The 23,274-nt window shown below is 37.0% G+C and overlaps 1 pseudogene; it reads left to right on the top strand.

The window, feature by feature from the left end:
- Positions 1–16,703: 16,703 nt before the first annotated feature.
- LOC144251540 (zinc finger protein 385B pseudogene) lies at positions 16,704–19,091 on the top strand (annotated as a pseudogene).
- The last annotated feature ends 4,183 nt before the right edge of the window (positions 19,092–23,274 follow it).

Genomic DNA, 23,274 nt, shown 5'->3' with positions numbered 1-23,274 from the left:
CCAGCCCCATCCAGTGGGGCAGCCACCCCGCTGTGCGTGCCTGGATGTTGGAGTCTTTTTTTTCTGGGCACATGGGAATTTCCTTTTATCCCTGTACACTCAACTCCACATTTCAAAGAATGTTTTTTGTATGTATTTAGGATTTCTTAGTGTTTGTCTTTGGAGGGTTTTTCAAATAGTCTCGTCTTGCCATATATATATATATATATATATATATATATATATATATATATGAAATTTTATTATGAAAGAATGTCTTGTAAGATATATATATATATATATAATCACTATTTTTTATTTATTCTAATTTGTTTTGTATGAGAGCAGAATGCATTACAATTCATATTGCACATATAGAGCACAGTTTTTCATATCTCTGGTTATACACAAAGTAGAGTCACACCATTCATGTCTTCATGAATGTATTAGAGTAATGATGTCCATCTCATTCCACCATCTTTCCTACCCCCATGTCCCCTCCCTTCCTCTCCCACCCCTTTGCCCTGTCTAGAGTTCCTCTAATCATCCCATGCTTCCCCCACCACCACCCTATGATGAATCAGCCTCCTTATATCAGAGAAAACATTTAGCATTTGTTTTTGGGGGGATTGGCTTACTTCACTTAGCATGATATTCTCCAACTCCATACATTTACCTGCAAATGCCATGATTTTATTCTCTTTTAGTGTGGAATAATAGTCCATTGTGTATATATGCCTGCTTTTAAAATCAGGAAGAACTGGAAGTTCCCTAATCTGTTATTTTTGGCTTAAGGGAAAAAAAAACATAAAAACAAACCTTTAATCTATAAACTGGCAGAAAGGATCTATCTCCTTGCCATAAATGGTTCAAAGTTCTTAGACTGAGTAAAACCATAAATTGTGTGTACCTAAAATATAAATTCTTAAATGTGCATCTAAACACATTAAGTTTAGTAAACATAATTTCAATAACATAGGAAAACAGTGATACTTAGTAAACTTGGCCACAGAAATTTATAAACAAACTAGTTTCTGCTTTTCAATTCCAGGAACCCTATCTGTGTAACGTGGTCCTTCTGTGGCTGCTCTGATGGCAGTGCAGAGTGGGCACCTGGTTTCTGTCATTGTTAAGTGACTCTGAGCTTTCCACCCATCAGATGGGAAGGCATCTTTGACTTCTTGAGTTACGGCTTGCTTCCTGCCCAGCCCTGGAGGGCTACACATAATCATGACTGCAGATACAGCTCTGGTCTGCAGACTTCCCTGTGGGAAGATGAAATTGGCACATGGAAAGCTCTTTTGCACTGGGAAGGAGAGGGTTTCACCCTGGGCTGCCTGGGAGTTGCAGGCCCCCTGGACCCAGCCTCTGTCACACCTGAGACGTGGAGGTCTGAGTGAGATACTCTCTTAGGGAACAAGAGTGCTTTCTGCAGCAGCCTGGTCTAGGTCACTGCCTGGGGGTGTGGATGTGCCCCACTGGGTCAGGGATGTTCTTGCTCCACATTCCATATGCTCGCTGTGTCCTTGTGGACTTTTGCTGTGCTCCAAGGCAGGGTGATGGGCACAGAAGTCAACACTGTGAGTGGCCTCGGTGGAACAATCTCCAGGAGGTCCCTGGGGCCTGGTCCCTTCCTACACATCACAAATTCACCTGAGGGATGGGTCTCAGCTTTGAGGTTCCCATTCCAGGGGAGCCTAGAGAGTGCTAGCAGGTCACAGGATAGTCCACTGAGTTGATACTGCGAGGTGACAAAGATACTGTCTCCATCAACCAAGTTCATGCCTAAGTGCCTCTAGGGGCTCTTAGTTCCATGTTAATCTGTTACTGGGGTGAAAGGTGTTTCAGGCACCCTGTGAGCCTTGTGCATCTGAGATCCTGAGAGTTCCCAAAGAGCCTCCGTCTGCCTCCTGTGGCCTTTGAGTAGCATGATGACTAGGGTCTAGAGTTCAGCTGCTGGATTCCTAGCTCTAGCACTGCCTGCTGACCACTGGGTGAGAGCTCTGTGAGACCTGTGAAGCCAGACTGTCAGATCCAAGTGTCTGTGGTTGTGTGGTCCAAGCTCCTTCTGAGGATGCAGGTGAAGAGGAAGGAATCCTCTCTCTAGCTAGAGGAAAGGAAGGAGGATCAGCCCTTGGTTACCAGTCCCTGTAGAATGATCCCCAGGACATCCTGGGGTGAGCAGACTCTGCACGCTGCTTACCTGGGCTCCTTAATCTGCTGTCTGTCTGTGCTCCTGTTCTTTTCAGTAGGATTTGTATGAACAGGCGGTGCAAGTTGGCTAGAGAACCCTGATACCCTTGTTGTGTGAACTCCACTTAGGAGACCCTGGCCTAATCTTAAAGCAGACACATTTAACGGGGAGCTTCCTCCAGGAGGGTAGGCCAGCGTGTCTCTCTTCTGCAGGGAGGGCAAGGGCCTGGCAGTGATTTGCTCAGAGAGCACTTAACTTAACTCTTGAAGAAAGACTTAGTTATGAATCTAATAATTTTACCACAGAACAATGGAAAGAGGCCTTGGGAAATGTTGTACAAGAGGCAGAAAAATTTTTTTCCTCTTTTGTAGACGAAATAAAATATTTTTCTCTTTTGTATTTCCTCCCTGAGGGAATCTATTCTGGTCATTCACTATGGGGAGTCTCAGCCAGTACTCACCAGACTCCAGGTGGGGATTCTCAAGACCTAGACCTTTGCTTTCTGCTTGTCGACTCTCCTCTCTGTTCTCTTGAAGCTCTTCCTCCAGGGTAGTTCTGAGTTCCCAAGCCCCAACGAGCCACCAGCACAGGAGGGCCTGCTGAGCAGCTCTTGCATTAATCCTGTCCCTTCCTTCCTTAGATATAGGACCTGCTTAAGGTGTGCCCGGGATCAGGCTACACAACCGCAGTGCTGAACAATGGAAGGAGGGGGTGAACCAAGGAACAGATGGAAACCCTGGTTGTGCACTCCACCAGACTTCTGAGAGCACAGCCTGACCTCGGTTCCAGACTCCTCTGACCCACGGCTGCTTTTTCCTGGTACTGGCAAACCACTTTGATTTACAAGTTTGAGATTATTAGCAGTACTAATTACGTGGCATGTGCTGCATCATTTTTCCTTCTGCACTTGTAGGGTACATCAGTAAATGATTAGGGACTTTTTTCCCAATGAAAACTGATGTGTCCACAGAATCCATCCATCAGAGAGTCATTCCAATTGATAAGAATTGGGTAGAAGATAAAACCTGTTTGCTATCCCTGGTTTGTGATGTGCATGATATTCTTGGAAGAATGAGAGCCGATGGCTAAAGATGCAGTAAAACACTTATTCTTTATTATTTCATTTTCCCACTTATTGATAATTTCAAACTAGGCATTTTATTTAATTTTTCTTATTTAACTTAATTACCTGGGTGTCTTATATAAATCTCTTACTATAAAATATCCTTAGAGACACACTGCATGGTAATCTCACACATTTGCTAAAACTGTTATTGCTATTTTATTAAGGTATGGTTACATCTTTCCTAGTGTTGTTTTATTGTTTTTTTTTGTTGTTGTTGTTGTTATACATGCAGTTTAAACTGCATTTAAAAATTTTAAATTTGATTTGTAAGGCTCTACAAGTTCATTTTGTTTAGGTTAATTACCAAGCAAGAAACTTGCAGATCCCAAATGAAATAAGCCAATTGATTATTCCCTAAAACTCACTAAAAGCTTATAGATATTGAGCCCAATTCCTAACTGCTTTACTTATTTTATTATAATCTAAAAATCTTTACCAAAGTCCTGTCCAACAGGTACTATCATTTTCCTATTTTATAGGTAAGAGATCTAAGGTCCAGAGAGCATCAATAACTCATCTGGAGTCAGAGGCTAGTGCAGGATTTGAATCCAAACAGTTGAAGCTCAAAACTTTTAGCTACTTTATGGTTCAATCTACAGTAGAAAGAGAGATCTCAACTGCAAAGCTGATTTGGGAAACTTGATGCCTACTTCAAATATACAAAATTAGATCTAGTTGATCTACTGGATTCTCCAGATTTTGAAGCATTTATTTTAAAGAAAATTATATTAGCAAACATACAATTGTCTAAGTAAACTGTACTTCAATTTTTTATGTTAAATTATAGTGAAAGTCTACCAAGTTTATATATTACACATGCATGCATTGTGTGCGTGTGTGTGTATTTTAAACTATTTAGAGTCAAGAGTCTCCAAAAGATTCTTGCTCTAAGTAATAAGATTTTAAATTGTAAATACTATGTTCTGACCTCAGTTTGCTCCAAGTTTCTGTTTGCTCTGGGGGAAAAGGGCAAAATGGAAGAAATAATATATTGTTTTACTGGAAAGTGAAATTACTAATATTCATCAATTATTGAGTCCTACATCTAGAACTTAAACAATCAGATGTGTTATTATGAATCACCAAAAAACATTCCATCACTCTATTGATTCTGCTGTCCATATACAAATGCCCCAGGACTTCTAACTGGACTAGCCAATGGGAGGGACGGGGAACAGGAGGGGAATGATGAAAGGAGACCAGACTGCCACTCACCTATAGGCCTCAGCATTTGAAAACAGCCAGTGACTATGTGTGTATTGTGGAGTGAAATAGAGTATAGGCATTTATTCATGTCGTTCAAAAATAGGTGACTCTTGAGTCTTCTCGCTGAATGCCAAAGGTAGATGGGTGTCTTCCTTTGTTCATCTACCCATCCCCACCCATTATCCAACAATGACTGAGCATATGTGCTAGGCACTACCTAAGCGTCAATGTTGTGGACAGAAGTTTCCCATCTGATGTGAGAGATAGGTGACAATTAACAAGAGTTCAGCAAGTGTTATGTCACAAGAAAAATAAGGAGAGCTAGTGATGGGAACCAGTGGTTGGTCATCGGTAAGTCATGGAAACTTTCTCCGAGGCAGATGGAAGGTGAAACTTAGGCCTTGGCAGGGGATGTCCAGGCAGAGGGAGCAGCAAGTTCTAAAACCTGGGACTTGACCTGCTCTAGGAACCACAAGAGGCTCAAGCCTCTGTGGTCTTGAGGGGTTGGTGGTCGGGGGTGAGGTCAGAATGGCAGGAAGGGAGCAGCCCAAGGAGGCTTTGGGACTGGGTGAGAGTTTGGCCTTCATTCTAAATCAAAAGGAGCACTTAGAAAGCTTTAGGTCCTTGCCTAAAATCAGGGTTCTGATTTCCACCGGACAGAGAACACGGCCTGCTGTTGGAGAGTCCTTTGTAAGGGATAGAAATGACCATGGGGAGACCAGCTCAGAAACTCTTGTGCAGTGAAGTAGTTTCCCTTGGGTCTCTTGAACGTGGCTCTGGATGTAGCGTTCTGGCAATGGTGATGGGAATGTGTACTCTGCAAACATTACTTAATGCTATTACAGGCTTATGTGGTCCATGGGGAAAGAGTAAGTCACAAAGCTCAGCTGCCTTGTCTGCTGGCCTCTTTTCAGTGGGGCACCTGTGGTGTGTATCAGATTACCACTGGGACACCTGCAGGGATTACTGGTTTCTCTCCACAAAGAAAGTGCTGTCAGAGAAATCTCGACTTACAGGTCAGCTACCTTGGGGACTTATGGGATTTCATTGGAAATAAGTCCAACCCTGTGGGATCACAAGAGGATTAAGGGATTGTTTACCTGCTCATGAAGAGGTAGAACATAGCTCATGCTATGAACTGACATGTGGTCCCTAAGGAGTGGCCTTGATGAGGCCGATTCTGACTTCCTCCTTCTTTACTGAGAGAAGAGGAAAAAGTGCAGTTGAGTGAAATTCAGACAGGACTACAGTGTTAGATGGGTCTGTAGTGGGAAATATGAATATATTTATAAATATATACATATATATTTATACATAAAAATACATTTATGTATATATTTTAAATTACCCAGGGGAGAAAGCAAACTTTGTAAACTTTGAGAGAGGAAGTCCCACCTCCATGAAATTTGATGTCCAGTTGTTGATTTCCTTAACAGATTTTCCTGTGAGGACTTAAGTTCCTGAGATGTAGAGCTGAGTCTTATCTGTGCATCTCCAGTGCCTGGTACTAGCACTAGATTGGAGCAGGCCGTGTATGGGAAAATAACTGAGTGGGCTAGAAGCACTGGGAAGAGAACCTGGGTCAGAATAACTTCATGCTTCATGCTGGAGGTGTGGGGGAACGTGTGATTCTTAAGGCAAGGAGGCTGGATGGGAAGGAGAGCCTGGATCTGGAACTCCAGAGTTGAACTGGAACCACACTGGCCTTGCCAGTTGGAAATTCATGATGGTAATATGGATACCACATAGATAAAAATAGCAGGAAATAAATTCAAATATTTCAAGGTAGATTGCTCGAGTAACTGTGGGAGGGGGTGGATATGGAAGGTCAACTGCAAATGGCAGCATCTGCACATACTCTCAAATTATTCAAGTTAAAGGTATATTTTCAAGAATTAAAAGTAGCTGTATGGACTGGGAATGTAGCTCAATGGTAGGGTGATTCCCTGACAAACATAGACCCTGGGTTTGGCCAAGGAACTGCAAAAAAAAAAAAAAAAAAAAAGAAAAGAAAAGAAAAACAAAAAGCACGTATCCACAGTATAAATAGCATACTTAACACTAAAGTAAATACTAATTGCATGTTAAAAAATTAGGAATATATAAAGATATAAGGAAGAAATGGTAAGTTTTTGAATATAGATATTCTACAACTGCATTCATAAACTCAAATATGACATATCTATACATATTTATGCTTACACATGGATATATCATTGTTGATGAAAATGGTATTACCTCACAGAGAATTTTTATACTGGCATTCTTTCCAAATGAAATTTTATATGTGAATGTTTGTTTTCTTCCCCTCTCACTATTGTATATTCCACACCTCTTTAATTAGCTAAAAATCTGATGTGCATATCTTTTGTCATGCTTAAACACTTTTATATAATGTGCATTAGTACGTTTATTGTTTATGTTGTGAAACTAAGGTCACACTTTGCACTACCATGCATTTTGCACCTCTGTGAATCCTGCAAATCCATCTGATAAATAGCTCAGGCTCATTTGTTTTTATGACTGAGTAACGTTCAACGAGGTGGATATGTGGGGAAATAACTTTTGGATTTATTTTTATCAATTCTATAAAAAGCCCTGGCCTCCTGAGACTTTACATCCATAAGAATTAGTTCGGTAGCCATTTGTCTAGTTAATTGCTCTGATTTAAATGTTAATAAAATTTCTCTTTAGCTTTCCCCCAGAGGACTAAAAGGTTATGACCTAGATTACGTTAAGACCTAGGGTACCTGGGAGAGTGGAGTTGCAATCTCTTTAGGTGTTTGCAGTCTTCCCAGGTGTTTGCATTTTAAGGATGAACGAGCCTTGGAACTTGGAAACATCTCTAAATCAAAGGTGCGCTCTTCACCTTTAGAGATTTTATTGCCAAAAAGTTGGATTAAAGAAGAGACCCTTTCGAGCGTGCTGCCTCCTTCCCCTTTATAAGCAGGGAAAACTCTTCCCTCATTTCTGGCCTATGTAGGGCCTTGATGCTCTTGTAGAAAAAATTTCCACCTGGTTTTCATTGAGCCACTCCAGGGGTTGGTCTGAGATCTGGGGTGAGGGAATCTAGCACTTAGGGAAAAGGAGGCAAATTTATTTGTGGTGAGGTAATTAGAGAAATATAGAGACTGAGGGTATAGCTCAGCAGTAGAGTGCTTTGCCTTGCATGTACAAGGCCCAGGGTTGAGCCCCAACAGAAAGAAAAAGAAAAGAGAGGGAGCAAGCAAATAAAAGCCAGTTTTCTGACTCAGAATACTTTGTATGGGCAATAAAAAAAACACAAACAATCATACAAATCCCTACAGATGTCTTATTAATTAACTCTTTCTTTTTTCAGAGGCTTTCACAGTGTTTACAAATTATATTCACTATCCTACAAACCACATCACAACACATGTCCCATGTCTCTATATGTTTGTTCTAGGTACACTTTCCAATAGAAGGTAGGAGGTTTATGGGCTCAGAGTATTTACATTCTTTTTCAAAGCAGATATTATGTGTTCTTCTAAAGGTCCCTAAAAATTAGATTTTTCCAAGCATACTAACAGTCATCTTCCTGACTTTGCCCACTCCAGGTTCACAGAAGATGTTATTATTCTTTTCAGTTTTAAAACTTTAGCCATTTTTTTTTTCATATTGTTCATTATGGCTGTTCTTAAATTGTACTTCCCTGATAGCTACAAATCTTTTTAAAAGTTTTTTTGTGCTTGGACTTTAATTTTGTGAATTGCCTATTCTATTTCTTGCCTATTTTTCTATTGTGATATGTACATTTTTTTCTCTTAATTGATAAGTTATTTGCATGCTATAGACCATGATAGTTCAACATGATTTGTCTACCTGCAAATATTGTTCCCTAAGTACCATTTGTCTTTTGATTTTTGTGTTAATTTTGCCTCCTGAAATCATTAAAAGTATTTAAAATATATTTAAATAGATTTATCTTTTCTTTTTTTTTAAACTTTTATTTTTCAATACTGGGGATTAAATACAAGAGTACTCTGTCTTTGAGCTATATTCCCAGCTCTTTTTTTTTTTGAGAATTTTAATATTTATTTGTTAGTTTTCGGCGGACACAACATCTTTGTTTGTATGTGGTGCTGAGGATCGAACCCCGGCCGCACGCATGCCAGGCAAGCGCTACCGCTTGAGCCACATCCCCAGACCTTATCTTTTCCTTTATAAATTTTTCTTTCCTCCTTGATTAAAAGAAATCCAGAATTTAAGTTGTATATTCAATGCCCTGATGCATTTCCAAATACCTATATTGTTCATTTTTTTTTGTACATTTAACTCTTTAATCAGATGGAATTTATTTTTGCATATAGAGGGAATTAGTATTCCCATTTAATTTTCTTCCAGCTAGATGGTCAATTTTGCTAGCACAAATGATTAAATAATTCTAATTTCAATGATTATATCAATTTTAAATTATATCAAATTTATCTATCTTGGGAAAAATTTCCCTATTTATCTCTTTATTTCTACTCTAATATTACAAATACTCTTCCTTTGTAATTTAATATTTGATAAGACAATGGCTTACTGTTTCCTTTCAAATTCTTTTATTTGATACTGTCAGTCTTTTAACCTTCCATATAAAATTGAAATAATTTTAATATATTCAATTATGAGATTGGCTTTACATTAAATTTATGTGTGAATTTTGAAAGATTTAACTTTTTATATTATTTCATTCTTAAGAATATACTGTATCATACTATGTTTCATGTCTTCTTCTTTTGATCTATTTTATTAATAATTAATAGGTTATCTTTTTCTTACATTTATTTCTAAGTATTTTATTGGTTCGTTTCAGTACTACTGTGAATGTAATGCCTTTTTACATCTTCATTTGTAGTTACTGGTTGTACATGGGGATAAATGCAAAATATCAATGTCTTTTCTGTATAGATGAAATCATGATCTACAAATGCCAGTAGTAATTGTGGGGTGAATTAGCTGTTGTTAAACTCTGTCGATGTGCTAAAGGAATAGAATAAAAGTCTTACATTTGTCAGTCATCAATTCAGTGAATACTGTGGAGTTAGAAGTCTTCCCTGGAAATGTTAAAAAGACTGTAGTCTCCCTCTATTGGAGGAAACACTGAAGTTCAAGTTTCAATGGTAAGAGTGGAAGAACTGCAAAGGAGATGGACAATGCAGCCTCGACGAACATCTTTGCTAAAGTCAGAGCCCAAGTGTGGAAGGACTGAGTCTCTAAGACTTCTATTTTCCCTTGAAACTTTGGACCTGTAAGTTGGCCTCATGATGGTTCAACAGGGAAATACCTCCCCTTTCTGTTTTATAGGAACAGGGTCATACAGCAGAGTTTTCAACTTTATCATAATGAAATTTTGAGCTGAATTAATCCTTGTTGTTTTTTGTCCTGTGCATTGAAGAACTTTATCAGTATGCAGAACTCCTACCTACTGGATGCCTATAGCATTAGCCTAGTGTGGCAATCAAAAATGTTTCCAAATATGTCCCTTGACACAGGAAGCATGGGGTAGCAAAATCACTCCCAATTGAGAATCACTGTTCTAGAAGAAGAGAAAAATGCTTTCATTCAGTGGAAAAGGAAGATGCTGTGTTGAGCTTCTGTCAAGTCTCAATAGGAGATCACAATATGGACTCCAAGGTGCTATAAAGAGCAAGACCAGACCACACCATTTATTTTATTTATTTATTTATTTATTTATTTTTATTTTTTTAGTCATACATGACAGCAGAATGTATTTTGACATATAATACATACATGGAATGTGCATACATCAATCATATTGTCTATTTTATTCTGCTGCCCTTCCTATTTCCCCCATTCCTCCCCTCCTCTCCCATCCTTTCTTGCTATCCAATCTAATGTGACACACTTTTTTTTCTTTTTCTCATTACAACATCATATATGTATTCTGTATAACAATGAGGTTCTCCTTCCATCTTCCGTGCAACTCCCCTTCTCCCGCTTTTTCCCTCCCACCTCTCTTCCCTATTTAGTGGTAGTCTTCTTCTCATGCTCTTCCTCCCTATCCCATTTTGAGTCACCCCCTTATATCAGAGAAGACATTTGGCATTTGTTTTTTTAGGGATTGGCTAGCTTCTTCAGGGATTGGCTAGCATCTTCAACAAATGGTGCTGGGAGAACTGGAAATCCATATGCAACAAAATGAAATTGAATCCCTTTCTCTCACCATGCACAAAAGTCAACTCAAAATGGATCAAGGAGCTAGGAATCAGACCAGAGACTCTGCGTCTAATAGAAGATAAACTTGGTCCTAATCTTCATCACATGGGGACAGGCCCCAAATTTCTTAATAAGACACCTATAGCACAAGAGTTAAAACCAAGAATCAACAAATGCGACGAATTCAAACTAAAAAGTTTTTCTCAGCAAGAGAAATATTATGCGAGGTGAATAGGGAGCCTACATCCTGGGAACAAATTTTTATCCTTCAAACATCAGATAGAGCTCTAATCTCTAGAGTACACAAAGAACTCAAAAAGTTAAACAACATAAAAGCAAATAACCCAATCAACAAATGGGCGAAGGACTTGAACAGAAACTTCTCAGAAGAGGATATACAATCAATCAACAAATACATGAAAAAATGCTCACCATCTCTAGCAATCAGAGAAATGCAAACTAAAACTACTCTAAGAGACCACACCATTTATAATGTAATGCTGTGGACCAATATGAAAGCCAATCCCTGGCACAGTATTTAGTCACAGTAGAGATGGAACACCAGACCATGAAATGTCCAGTGATTATTCAGTCAGAGTTTGTTGCTATGATCTTTAAAAAAAAAGTTTGCATAAGCAGCAACCCATCAGATATTGGAAAGGGCATTTGAGATGAGAGTCTCTGCAGATCCAGAAGGTCTGTGCTTCATGAATGACTTCCCCACACTTGTCCCTTCAACACTTCCTTCATCTGCACCAACATCTCTCCTAGGTATAGTCGATAGATTGATAAGGGAAACCTTGGAGTCATAATGGATTTACAGCCTTTGTGTTCCATAGGTTCCTGAGATCTAATTACAGACTGTTTCCAGGTTCTTGGATTGGCACTGAAGATAGTGAAGAGGATAATTCCTCTCACTGGGCTGAACTCTGGGTGGTCTGGCTGGTCATCATTTCTGTGTAGAGAGAAAGGTTATCTGTGGAATGGACCTAGCTGGACTCCTGGGCAGGAGAGAATAAAGGGAAACTATTGGAACTAATGAAGGAATTTGTATATCCACATGCATGTGTGTATACAGCATATACATAGTAGACACATGATCAATTAACTTTCCTTAATGCTACCACTGAAGAAAAACTTGGAAAATATACAGAAAATATACAGAAGTTTCCTTTCCTGATTGCAAAAAAAAATTAAAAATAAAATTAACAAAATGTTTATATCAATATGAAAAGATTGTTAGACAAAGAAAAATTTATATGTATAATAAAATTACATATTTCTGGAAGTAAAGATTTAATATAAGTATGTAAAAATATAAAACTATTTTTAAAATTAGAGATATAATACTTTCAATCAAATTGCTATTTCTCTTTTGACCCTGAAAATATTAAAACTTTCATATGAGAAATATTTTGTGTGTATGGTGTTGCGGTTGGACTCAGGGCCTTATACATGCTAGGCAAGTGTTCTAACACAGCTATAATCCCAGCCCATGAAAGAATGATTACATTAAATTAAAATGAAATTGAAAAATAAAAAATAAGGGAGAGGAGATATTATTCTCTCCAAAGTTTGGCATTGTCATAGAAAATATATATTCTTAATGGAAGAGAATATATTTATTCATAGCTTTAGAAAGAGTGAAAGTAGAATCCCAGTTTCTGGGAAATAGCATGTTGTTTGATCATTGTTTGAAAAACTGGGAAAAAGACAGTTCCCCACCTGACACTATATACTATTATGGATGAACTGGAGACTTGAACCATAAATGCTTCATAATGCCCCAAGAGATGAATGAATATCTTCTTAGTCTTGAAATAAATATCAATATCCATTCAAGAAGATAATTATAAAGCCTGAAAATTTCAGAAAAGAGAAAATTATCTGCATGATAAATTATAAACATGGAAAAAATTAAATGCACACACAAATATATAATATATGAATAGAACCATACTTCATAAATCAATTAGAAAATAGTTGAACAAAAGAATAGAGGCAACAGGAAAAACTCACACAGAAGCTAAATCAAAACTGCTACACAATAGCACAAACAGAACAAAACAAAACAGTAGAGTAACCAAAGTCCACAACAACTTATTATCTATTTTAAAATAATTAGAAGTGAAGACTTTGAAGATTCCAACACAGAAAAATAGTAAATGTTTGAGAAGACAAATGCTAATTACCCTGATTTGACCAATACGCATTGTATTCATGTGTCAAGTTATCATTATTCTAACCTCTGAATGAATGAAAATTCTGTCAATTAAAAAATTTTAAAAACAAAATAAAGCAAAACAAAATATCAGTCTTTGTTATAAACTGGAATCTCAGTATTATGCCCTTTATTTAATTCCTGCAAGGATATGCAGATATAATGTGTACCAGAGACAATTTTCATATTAGTTGGTCATGAACAGATGAGTTCCAAGGGTGGTAGAGGAAATGTTCTAATTTATTCCATTTAGTTGGCTTTCACTTAATAGAGAATTCTGAGAGTCCAGCAGACCACTGTGGAAGCCCAGGCCCAGCCCAGGCCCAGCCCAGATCTGCCTACACCGACATGGAGTGGTAAAATAGGCTTCACCTTTCTTCCATCTGTTGATCTGCCATTTTCTTTATATATTTAGGTTCTCTGATGTTGGGTGCATATATATTTATAACTTTTTTACCCTTTGTCATTATGATGATACAGATTTTTAGTTAAAGTATATTTTTGTTTGACTTAAGTATAGATAACACTGCTGTCTTTGGTTCCTATTTGTGTGGAATGCCTTTTTCCATCTGTTCAATCATAAGCAAAATGGAACTAATGAAGGAATTGGTCTCTTGTAGCCTATGGTTGATTTTTTTTTGTTTGTTTTTATTTTTTTCCATCTTTTTTACTGGTTCATTATGGTTGCATAACGGTGGGATTTGTTGTTATATATTCGTACATGCATACAATATAACAATATAATTTGGCCAATATCATTCTGCAGTATTTCCTCTTTCCCTCTCCTCCTCCCTCCTCCTGGTCTCCTCTCTCTACTCTGTCTACTCTGTGGTCTGCCTTTGCTTTTCATGAGATCCCCACCACCATCACCATATTTCTTTACCTTTTTCCTCTCTAGCTTACACATGAGAGAGAAAACATATGACCCTTGATCTTTGGAGTTTGGCTTATTTTACTTAAAATAATGATCTCAAGTTTCATCCATTTTTCCTACAAATGACATAATTTTCTTTAGGGCAAAATAAAACTCCACTGTGTATGTATACTACATTCTCTTTATCCATCTACTTGTAGATGGACAACTAGGCTAGTTCCATAGTTTTGCTATTGTGAATTGTGCTTCTATAAACAGGGAACTGCCTGTATAACTGTGTTATGATGAGTTTAATTCTTTAGAATTAAAGGAATGGTATGGCTGATTCCTATGATAGTTCCATGCCTAGTCTTTTGAGGAAGATCCATATTGATTTCCATAGTGGTTTTTAGTATTTTACAATCCCACCAACAATGTAAAAGTTCCTTTTTCTCCACATTCTTTCCAGCATTTATTGTTTGTATTCTTGATGACTGCCATTTTGACTGGTGTGAGATGAAATCTCAGTGTAATTTTGATTTGCATTTCCTTAATTGCTAATAATGTTGAACATTTGTTCATATATACATTGGCCATTTGTACTTCTTTTTTTGAGAGTGTCTGTTTAATTCCTTTGTCTATTTATTAATTGGGTTATTGGAGGTTTTTGCCATTAAATTTTTGAGTTCTTTATATATTCTTGGTATTAATCCTCTGTAGCTAACACAGATTTCATCACATTCTGTGGGTTCTCTCTTCACATTCTCAATTGTTTTCTTTGTATGCAGTAGCTTTTTAATTTGATACCATCTCATTTATTAACTCTTTTTTTAGTATTTATTCTTTATTTTTAGATTGACACAATATTTTTATTTTAATGTGGTGCTGAGGATCGAACCCAGTGCTTCATGCATGCTAGGTGAACACTCTACTACTGAACTACCACCCTAGCCCCTAATTTATTAACACTTGAAATTATTTCTTAAACTTTAGATGTTCAGTTGAGAACAACATCACCTGGACCTATATTCTGCAGTGTTGAACACACATTTTCTTCTAGGAGTTGGATAGTTTCTGGTCTTAATTCCTAAGTCTTTGATCCATTTTGAGTTGATTTCTGTGCAGGGTGAGAGATTAGGGTCTAGTTTCATTCTTCTACATATGGGTAACCAGTTTTCCCCACAGTATTTGTTTAAAAGGCTATCTTGTCTCCAATTTATGTTTCTGGCACATTTATCAAGGATCACATGACGATAGATATGTGGGTTTGTCTCTATTATTCTGTACAATTGGTTTATGATTCCATTTTTATGCCAGTACCATGTAGTTATTGTTACTATAGCTCCATAGCTTAATTTGAAATCAGGTATTATGAAGACTCCAGAGTTGCTCATTTGTTTTCAAATATGTTCAATCACTCAGTTTCTCTTTATTAGAGATTTTAATTCATTTATATTCTAAAATACTATTGATAGATAATGCTTACTATTGTGTTTTCTGGTTAGTTTGTTGATTCTTTTTTAAAAAAATTATAATAAATTTATTTATAGATCTAACTAATTTTATTCTGAACTCGTGAATTGGGGAAGTTTGTTGATTCTTTGTTCTTTTATTCTTCTCTTTCTGTATTCTTTTGTGATTTGATGATTTCTATCATAGTGTGCTTTCAATCTTTTTAATTTTTTGTGTTTCTACTAAAGATTCATACTCTGTAGGTACCATGAAGTTTATATAAAACACTTTACACTAATGATATTAATAATAGGACATGTTACACTGATAACATCTTTGTTTTGATCACTTGCACAAACTTTGCACTTTTACTTCTCCAATTTGCTTTTGTAGCTTATATCTCTTGAAAATAATTTGGAACTTTTAAAAAATGTTTTTAAATTTTTATATTTGAGATGTAATTTCCATACCAACATTTCAGTAGAGTGTTGTGGGTTTGACTATATAGTTACTATTACCAGTGAGTTTTATATTGTCATATATTTTCATATTGCTGCTTATTGGTCATTCCCTTCAGCATGAAGGATTTCTTTTAGTATTTCTTATAAGGTAGATTTGATGGTAAAAAAAAAAATCCTTTACTTTTTGTTTATCTGAGAAAGTTTTGATGTCCTCTTAATTTTATTTTAAAACAGGATGCATGTTCTTGGTTAGCAAGTTTGTTCTTTATTCCTTCCTTCCTTTCTTTCTCTCCCCCTTCCTCCTCCTCCTCCTCCTCCCCCTCCTCTCCTCCTTCTTCTCCTCCTTCTCCTCCTTCTTTCTTTCTCCTCCTTCCCCACACCCCCTCCTCTCAAATATCAAACTCAGGACCTTGTGCATGGTACTCTAATGCCCTACCACAGAGCCACATCCCCTCCTTTAAATTTTTAAAAATGCTATCCTATTTCCTTCTGGTCTCTGGATCCTGTTGACGATTTTGTTAATATTATTGTGCATGTTTTCTTATATGTAATAAGTCACTTTTCCCTTGCAGCTTTCAAAATTCTCTCTTTGCCTTTAATTAGATCTGTACTTTTATTTTTTCTTCCATTATTTATTTGAATATGCTTCCAATTTCTTTCTCTCTTTTTATAAGTCCATGGATAATGCATACAGTATACTGCTGATGGCATCCCATAAGCTCCGTTGGCTGTCTTTATTATCTTTTTTTCTTTTTGTTTCTCAGATTGGATGATTTCCAGAGATTTATCTTCAAGTTCACTAATTCTTTCTTCTGCTTGAGTTTGTCTGTTGTTGTGCCCTTCTGTTAAATTTTTGAGCTCAGATATTATAATCTTCAGTGTGATGATTTATGTCTGGTACATTTTAATATTTTCTATCCCTTTTCTGAAGTTCTCAGATGGCATTTCTCTCCTTCTCTGGATGGGCAATGTTCTGAATGTTCTTTAGCTAAATTACATATCTACACTTCACTATGGTTGGGGCTATGGTATGGATCTGCGGTGACTCCCGAGGGACGAAGTGTGCAGGTTTTAGCCCCCAGTGTGGTGATGTAGGAGTTCATGGAATCATTGAGATGTGAGACCCAGTGAAGATCCTTAGTGACGTCAGGCATTTCCTTCAATGCCTGGAGTAAGTTCTTTTGAGAGAAAGTTGTTGCAAAATTTGGATTCTGACGTTTGGATTTCTTTCTGTTTTTTACATCACCATGAAATCACTGGACCTGCACTCTTATAATAGAGTTCTACCATAAGGTGATGCAGCTGGAACTGGGAAAGACCCTTACCAGAGCCTGTACAATGCTGTCTGAATTTTCAGTATCCCAAACTATAAGCAAATTAAACATCTTTTTTCTTTATAAGTACCTGCCTCAAGCAGTTTGTCATAATAATGAAAAGCTGAGTAGATGATTACTTGATTTCTGGAAATTTATCTTGTTCCTTTATTTGGAATATATTTCCTGTTTTTTTTTTTTCATTTTGACTATCTGTGCTAGCTTCTGAGCATCAGATAAAGAGATCTTTTCTCCAATTCTTAGTACACTGATCTTCCCAATCAGCCTGACCAGATATTCTAGGTACCTCTAATAGACTATTTTTGTTTGACCTCTTTTTTAAAATAAAATTCACCCAGACTCAGGTATGCTGCAATTGTAATGCAGAACAAACTGATATAGGCACTGTATCTTACCCATCAGAAGGAAGCTAGGAGTTGGAGTTTTCTTTCTGAGTGTAAGGCATGACAATCATGGTGGGGTTAGGATGAAAGTATATCTGTTTTGCTTTGTTTATCCATTTGATTGGAAATATTTTCTGATTTTTTTAGTGGGTGGAAGTCTTTCAAGTGGATGCTGACCTTCTCTTAGAAAGAAGTAATCTAGGTATTGTTGTTTATTCCTTGCATCTGTTTTTATCTCATATGCCACCATATCGCTAATGTTATAGCACACACTTACACATAAATGCTCTATGCCTAGGCGTTGTCATCTCTTTTAATAATGGAGCTTGTGATAGCTGCTTCTTTTTTGTGGAATTCATGTTAGATTACACATGTGTAGGTATCATACAGTTGTCTATCTTGCTTCATCTATCACCCACAAGAAAACCTACTTATTAGGAAAAATCCCCGTAATACTCAGGCACTGCTCTCCATTCCTCTTATTTTATTTGCTCTGGTAGCAGGTTGATTGACATGTTAAATCATGTTTTAGTATCTTATCAGACTAACCAAGCTCCTAGGAGAGAGAGACTGAATTCTAATGAGCTTCACATTCAGTCCCTCCACCCTGCTCAACAGAATTGCAGGCAGGGTGCTCGACATAGTCTATTTTCTTCTCAGATCTCTGCACAGAAGGTCAGTGTGGTCCCTGCCATCTTCTTTTTATAGTCTTCATTAACTACACATTTGGAGTATCCATTCCCCCAAAGAAGAAACAAGTTATTTCTTGTAATGTCTGTCAGCTTTAACTCAGATAGCCAGGCCGAGGCCCACTACAAAGGAAGTAAACATGCCAAGAAGGTCAAAGCACTAGAGGCAATAAACCCAAAATGGTTTCTTCCAAGGACAGCACAAAGGCTAATCCCAGCTGCTCCATCACTCCAATCACAGGCAACAGCTCTGACAAATCAGAAGATAAAGGAAAGCTGAAAGCCACTAGTTCCAGTCAGCCATCATGCTCTGAAAGTGGCTCATTTCTCCTAAAATCTGGCACAACTGCCCTGCCACCTGGGACAGCCACTTCGCCCTCCAAAAGCACAAATGGAGCACCAGGGTCTGTTGCTGAATCCGAAGAAGAGAAAGCCAAAAAATTGCTTTATTGTTCACTATGCAAAGTGGCTGTGAACTCCCTGTCACAGCTAGAGGCACACAACTCAGGATCTAAACACAAGACCATGGTTGAGGCTCGTAATGGAGCTGGTCCAATTAAGTCCTATCCTAGACCTAGATCAAGATTAAAGATGCAGAATGGCAATAAGGGGTCAGGACTACAGAACAAGACATTTCATTGTGAAATCTGTGATGTTCATGTTAACTCAGAAATTCAACTCAAACAGCACATTTCTAGCCGGAGGCATAAAGACCAGTTGCAGGGAAGCCACTGAAGCCGAAATACAGCCCTTACAACAAACTCCAGGGGAGCCCAAGCATTTTAACAGCAAAACTTGCATTCCAGAAAGATATGATGAAACCTTTGGCCCCAGCCTTCCTGTCCTCACCCCTGGCAGCAGCAGCGGCTGTGTCCTCTGCACTGTCACTGCCACCCCGGCCATCTGCCTAGCTCTTCCAGGCTCCAGCCATCCCTCCAGCTCTCCTGAGGCTAGGGCACGGGCCCATCTGTGCCACTCCGGCCTCCATCCTGTTTGCCCCATACTGACATCTGCAAGTCCCAAGACCAGCCAGGCCAGTAGGAAAGTCGAGAAGCCAAGCCAAAAGGATTTCAGCAACTTGAGCATTTTGTGTTACAGTAAGTATCCCACCTACCCACAAAATGCAGCCTACCACCTGAAACCCCAGCTTCAGTGAAAAACAAATCACTAGATTCAAGAGTGCTTTTATGGACCGATCAAATCATTTTGGAATGTGAGCAGCACAGGTTCCCTCTTCCCTCCCTAACTCGACGCCATTTAATTGGTGTATCTGAGAAATCTGGGTGCTTGAAAATGTACAGTCAGAAAGTAAAGAAAAAGAAAACCAGTCTCTGTTTTCCCATGGGTATAATCTGGCTTAGAACAATATGGAATATTTTCCTGACAGACTTGAAAACTAGGATCTTCCTCAGATGTCTGTAAATAGCTCTGGAATCCAACCGGGCAAATTCTAGTGTGGAAGAAAAATAGAACACAAGTGCTTACTTGTGAATACCATCTTACCAACGGATCACGTTTTCTTTTTGGTGTACTCTCATCGACAGGGATTGTGTACTGTTTTAGACCCAAGTACTGTTGTATCCTGTGTAGTACTAGATTGTATCTCTTGTCTGAATTCAACATCTTTAGTTGCTGTGTAAATGTTAGGAAGCAAAATAGCTTTGAATTTCTTGTTAAGAGAACAAAAGATAATGTATTTTCTTTATTTCATATTTTATTTGGAGATATTTAAACAAAATAGAAAGCCATATAACATAGCTATAATTACTACCTGTTTGCTATTTTTGTCTAACTTATTTTGTAGCTTCCTCACTGGTTTGAGTTGCTAAGCAAATATACACAAACACAAAAAGAGCTTCCTAAATTGCACATTTTGGCACATCCTGTGCATTCTGCAAGAAGACAATGAATCCATGTATTTCTACGTAATTATCTTCATTTTTAACTTGTTTTCATTTGTAATGATGCTACATAATTTTGTGGCTCCCTAATGCAATAATGTACAGAAGATATAAAATTTATAATTGAACAATTTGTCTTTCTGTTCACTGAATATGTTGCAGGTCATGCTCCCATGCCCCCCTTTCAAAGTTGGTATCAACAAGACTAGAATATTTGTGATATCAGGGGCAAGAAGTATCATAAAACAATAAAATAGTGAACACTTTTAGAGTATCTATATCTGCAATCTGTAAATGGTAAAATGTCTGTGTATTTTTTAAATGTACCTTTTCAATAAAAGCATCAAAAATTTAAAAAATGAATAAAATAAAATCACTTGAAAAAAAGATAACCACTCATTTTAATGAAACACACACACATACACACACACACACACATAAAAGCAGACGTATTGTCATTTTATAGAACTATAATGCTCATCCCACAACACATACACATATATAAAAAAAGTAGAAAATATTCCTATTATCAAAATAAACTTTTAGTATTTTACATTTTTCACTTTAATCTGGTTTTAACTCTGTGTTCTTAGGGAACACTATTTTTATATTATTTAGACTTCATTATAAAGGAAAAGACTAGGAAATCTACCACACTATGAGGTCTTAAATGTTAGACTTAGGCATTAATTTTGTTTTGTTTGTAAGATTATTTTAACTCTACTAAATTAAAATTCTGAATAGGGGAAGAGGGATGAGAAAGTAAAAAGAACAATAACCGAACCCCTCATATTTATCAGGGCCTGTTTTTTGTTTTTAATTTTTAGACAAATTGCTTAGGCAATTTTGAGACAAATTTGCTAAACTCTCCAGGCTGACCTCAAACTTTGTAATCCTCCTGCCTCAGCCTCAGAAGTAGCTGGGATTACAGGAATGTGCCACCTTGCCCAGCTCAAAGCCTGCTTTTTATATGTATCATTTTAGTCAATATTCTGAATTGTATTAAAATATAGCCATTATTAGTATTTACCATATGCTAGGCACTATGCAAAGGGATTTACATTTCACCTCTCATATAATCTCACTGTTACTTTGTAGTGTAACTGATATTACCATATTAAAACAAAATAATCAAGGATGAAAAAAATCTCATTTGCTCAAGGTTTCCAAATCTGGAAAATTAAGTAGATAGTAAAATAAAGTTTAACTTTGGCTAATTACAAATGCTATGTCATTTTTGGCATTAACTTTTAAAGAATATTTCCCTGGAATTCAAGAGACATTTTTGCTGTTATAACTGAGAATGTACATTGAGAGGAAGCTTCTGGGATGCCTATAATGTTGTATGTCATGATTTGAATAGTGGTTATATGGATATGTTGAATTTGTCAATGTTCATTGGCTTTTTCTGTATATATGTTATATTCAATAAAATACTTTTAGTAATTCATAATTAATATAGAAAATGTGAAAAACAGAAAAGCACAAAGTGGGGCAGAGGAAACACCAGTAAGTTCACTACTAAAAAATGAATAATTTTAGAAGTTGATTCATTTAGGAGGAAATTTGGGAATGCATGTATCTTATTATCTTAAAGCAATTTGAGGCAAAAGGACTACAAGGGAAGTTCTCCTATTTACAAATATTTTTTTTGTTACTAAAAAGAAATATAACCATATATGAAAAATTTTTGAACAAGTGAAAATTGCTCCATAATCCCATTTCTACTATAACCACTTTTAATATTTTGGTAAATTGAATGATATTCTCATGACATAAATCATCAACATTATCTTGAGTATAAATAAATTCTTGAAAAGGAAAAAAAAAAGGTAATAAAGTTAAACCACGAATCAAAACAGTGCTTTTTGTATATATATGGTAGTCCAGGTTATCTCAATTTAATTACGTTTCATAGTCTGTTATGAATTGAGTTGAAGGATGAATCAGCACACGTCTACATTAGAGAAAAACAGCTAATATTCAAACCTGTAAGATTACTTAAACCTCTCAGATAAAAAAAAAAGTGGTTATTGAATAATTGTCTCCTTGGTACTCTGGTAGATCAAATGAGAAGAGTCAACCTGTTAATTAACAAAAAATCCCTGAATTAGCAGGCAGGAAATCTATGTGCTACTTTTGGCTTCGGCACTCAGAATCTCATTGTGGACAAGAATCAATTTCTTTGGACTTTTGTTATTTGAGTTGTAAATGAGAAAACTGGGTTGTATCTCAAAGGACACTTAGCATCCAAAATAATTTATGACACAGGGAATACACCAGGCCCTGATCAACTTCTTATTGTACTAAAGGATGAATTCACAAAACGGAAACATTCAATAACAGAGAAGCTAGAGCTTGCCATCTTTATTTGCAACTAGACCAGATACAATGTGTTTCCTGTTCTTTGCACAAGTATCCATGGGAAGAGGGGGAGGCCAGAGAGGAGAAGGAGAGGATGTCCTTCCCTTACATATCACTCATCACCCTATATTTTTACGTCCCCCCCCCCCCGTGGACATCAGTTCTGATATCCCAAAAGATCATCCTATGTAACAGAGGATTACAAGTAACTTTTTAGGTTGAAGAAATCAGTGCCCAATAATTTCATTTTCAATTCTTAAGTGTTTTTCCTTCCTTTGTCCCTTCGTTGTAGTGAGTTTTTTTTAGTAATATAATAATATCAAGGTATTCAGAAAAGAAAAACATTTACAAAACGTTCATTTAAAAGGAATGGACTTGGGTTTGCCTTTGGTAGATTGATAGTGTTGCTAGTATGCAAGTGAAATGTGGAAGAAACTGGGAACCTGACAAGTGAGAAAGGAGAGGTCCCTAGATACCCAAGGGAGATCTGGTCTGGAGCAGAAAGGGACTTTGTTCTTTCACATAGTGTAGTTTTTTTTTTTTTATTAATTGTTTTAATTAGCTATGTATGACAGTAGGGTGCATTTTGACATATTGAACACATATGGAGGATAACTTCTCATTCCTTTGGCTGTATATGGTGCTGAGTCACACCAGTAGTGTAATCATACGTTTATATAGGGTAATAATAATGTCAGTGTAGTTTCAAGGCATTGTGTGTGTGTGTGTGTGTGTGTGTGTGTGTGTGTGTGTGTGTATAAAATCTCAATCTCTGATGATCGGAACTCTGAACTGTGTCATCTATCTTACAGCTCCAGGGCGCGGGATATAACTGACAAATCAAAATATCTGCTCTACTGAATTGAGCAAAAATCTCGGGGAGTGGGGGATGATAGGAAAAATGAGACATAGCATCTGTTACTTG

This window comes from Urocitellus parryii, unplaced genomic scaffold (assembly GCF_045843805.1).
Source record: "Urocitellus parryii isolate mUroPar1 unplaced genomic scaffold, mUroPar1.hap1 Scaffold_105, whole genome shotgun sequence".
Taxonomy (NCBI): Eukaryota; Metazoa; Chordata; class Mammalia; order Rodentia; family Sciuridae; genus Urocitellus; species Urocitellus parryii.
This window is presented reverse-complemented; position numbering and strand designations above follow the sequence as displayed.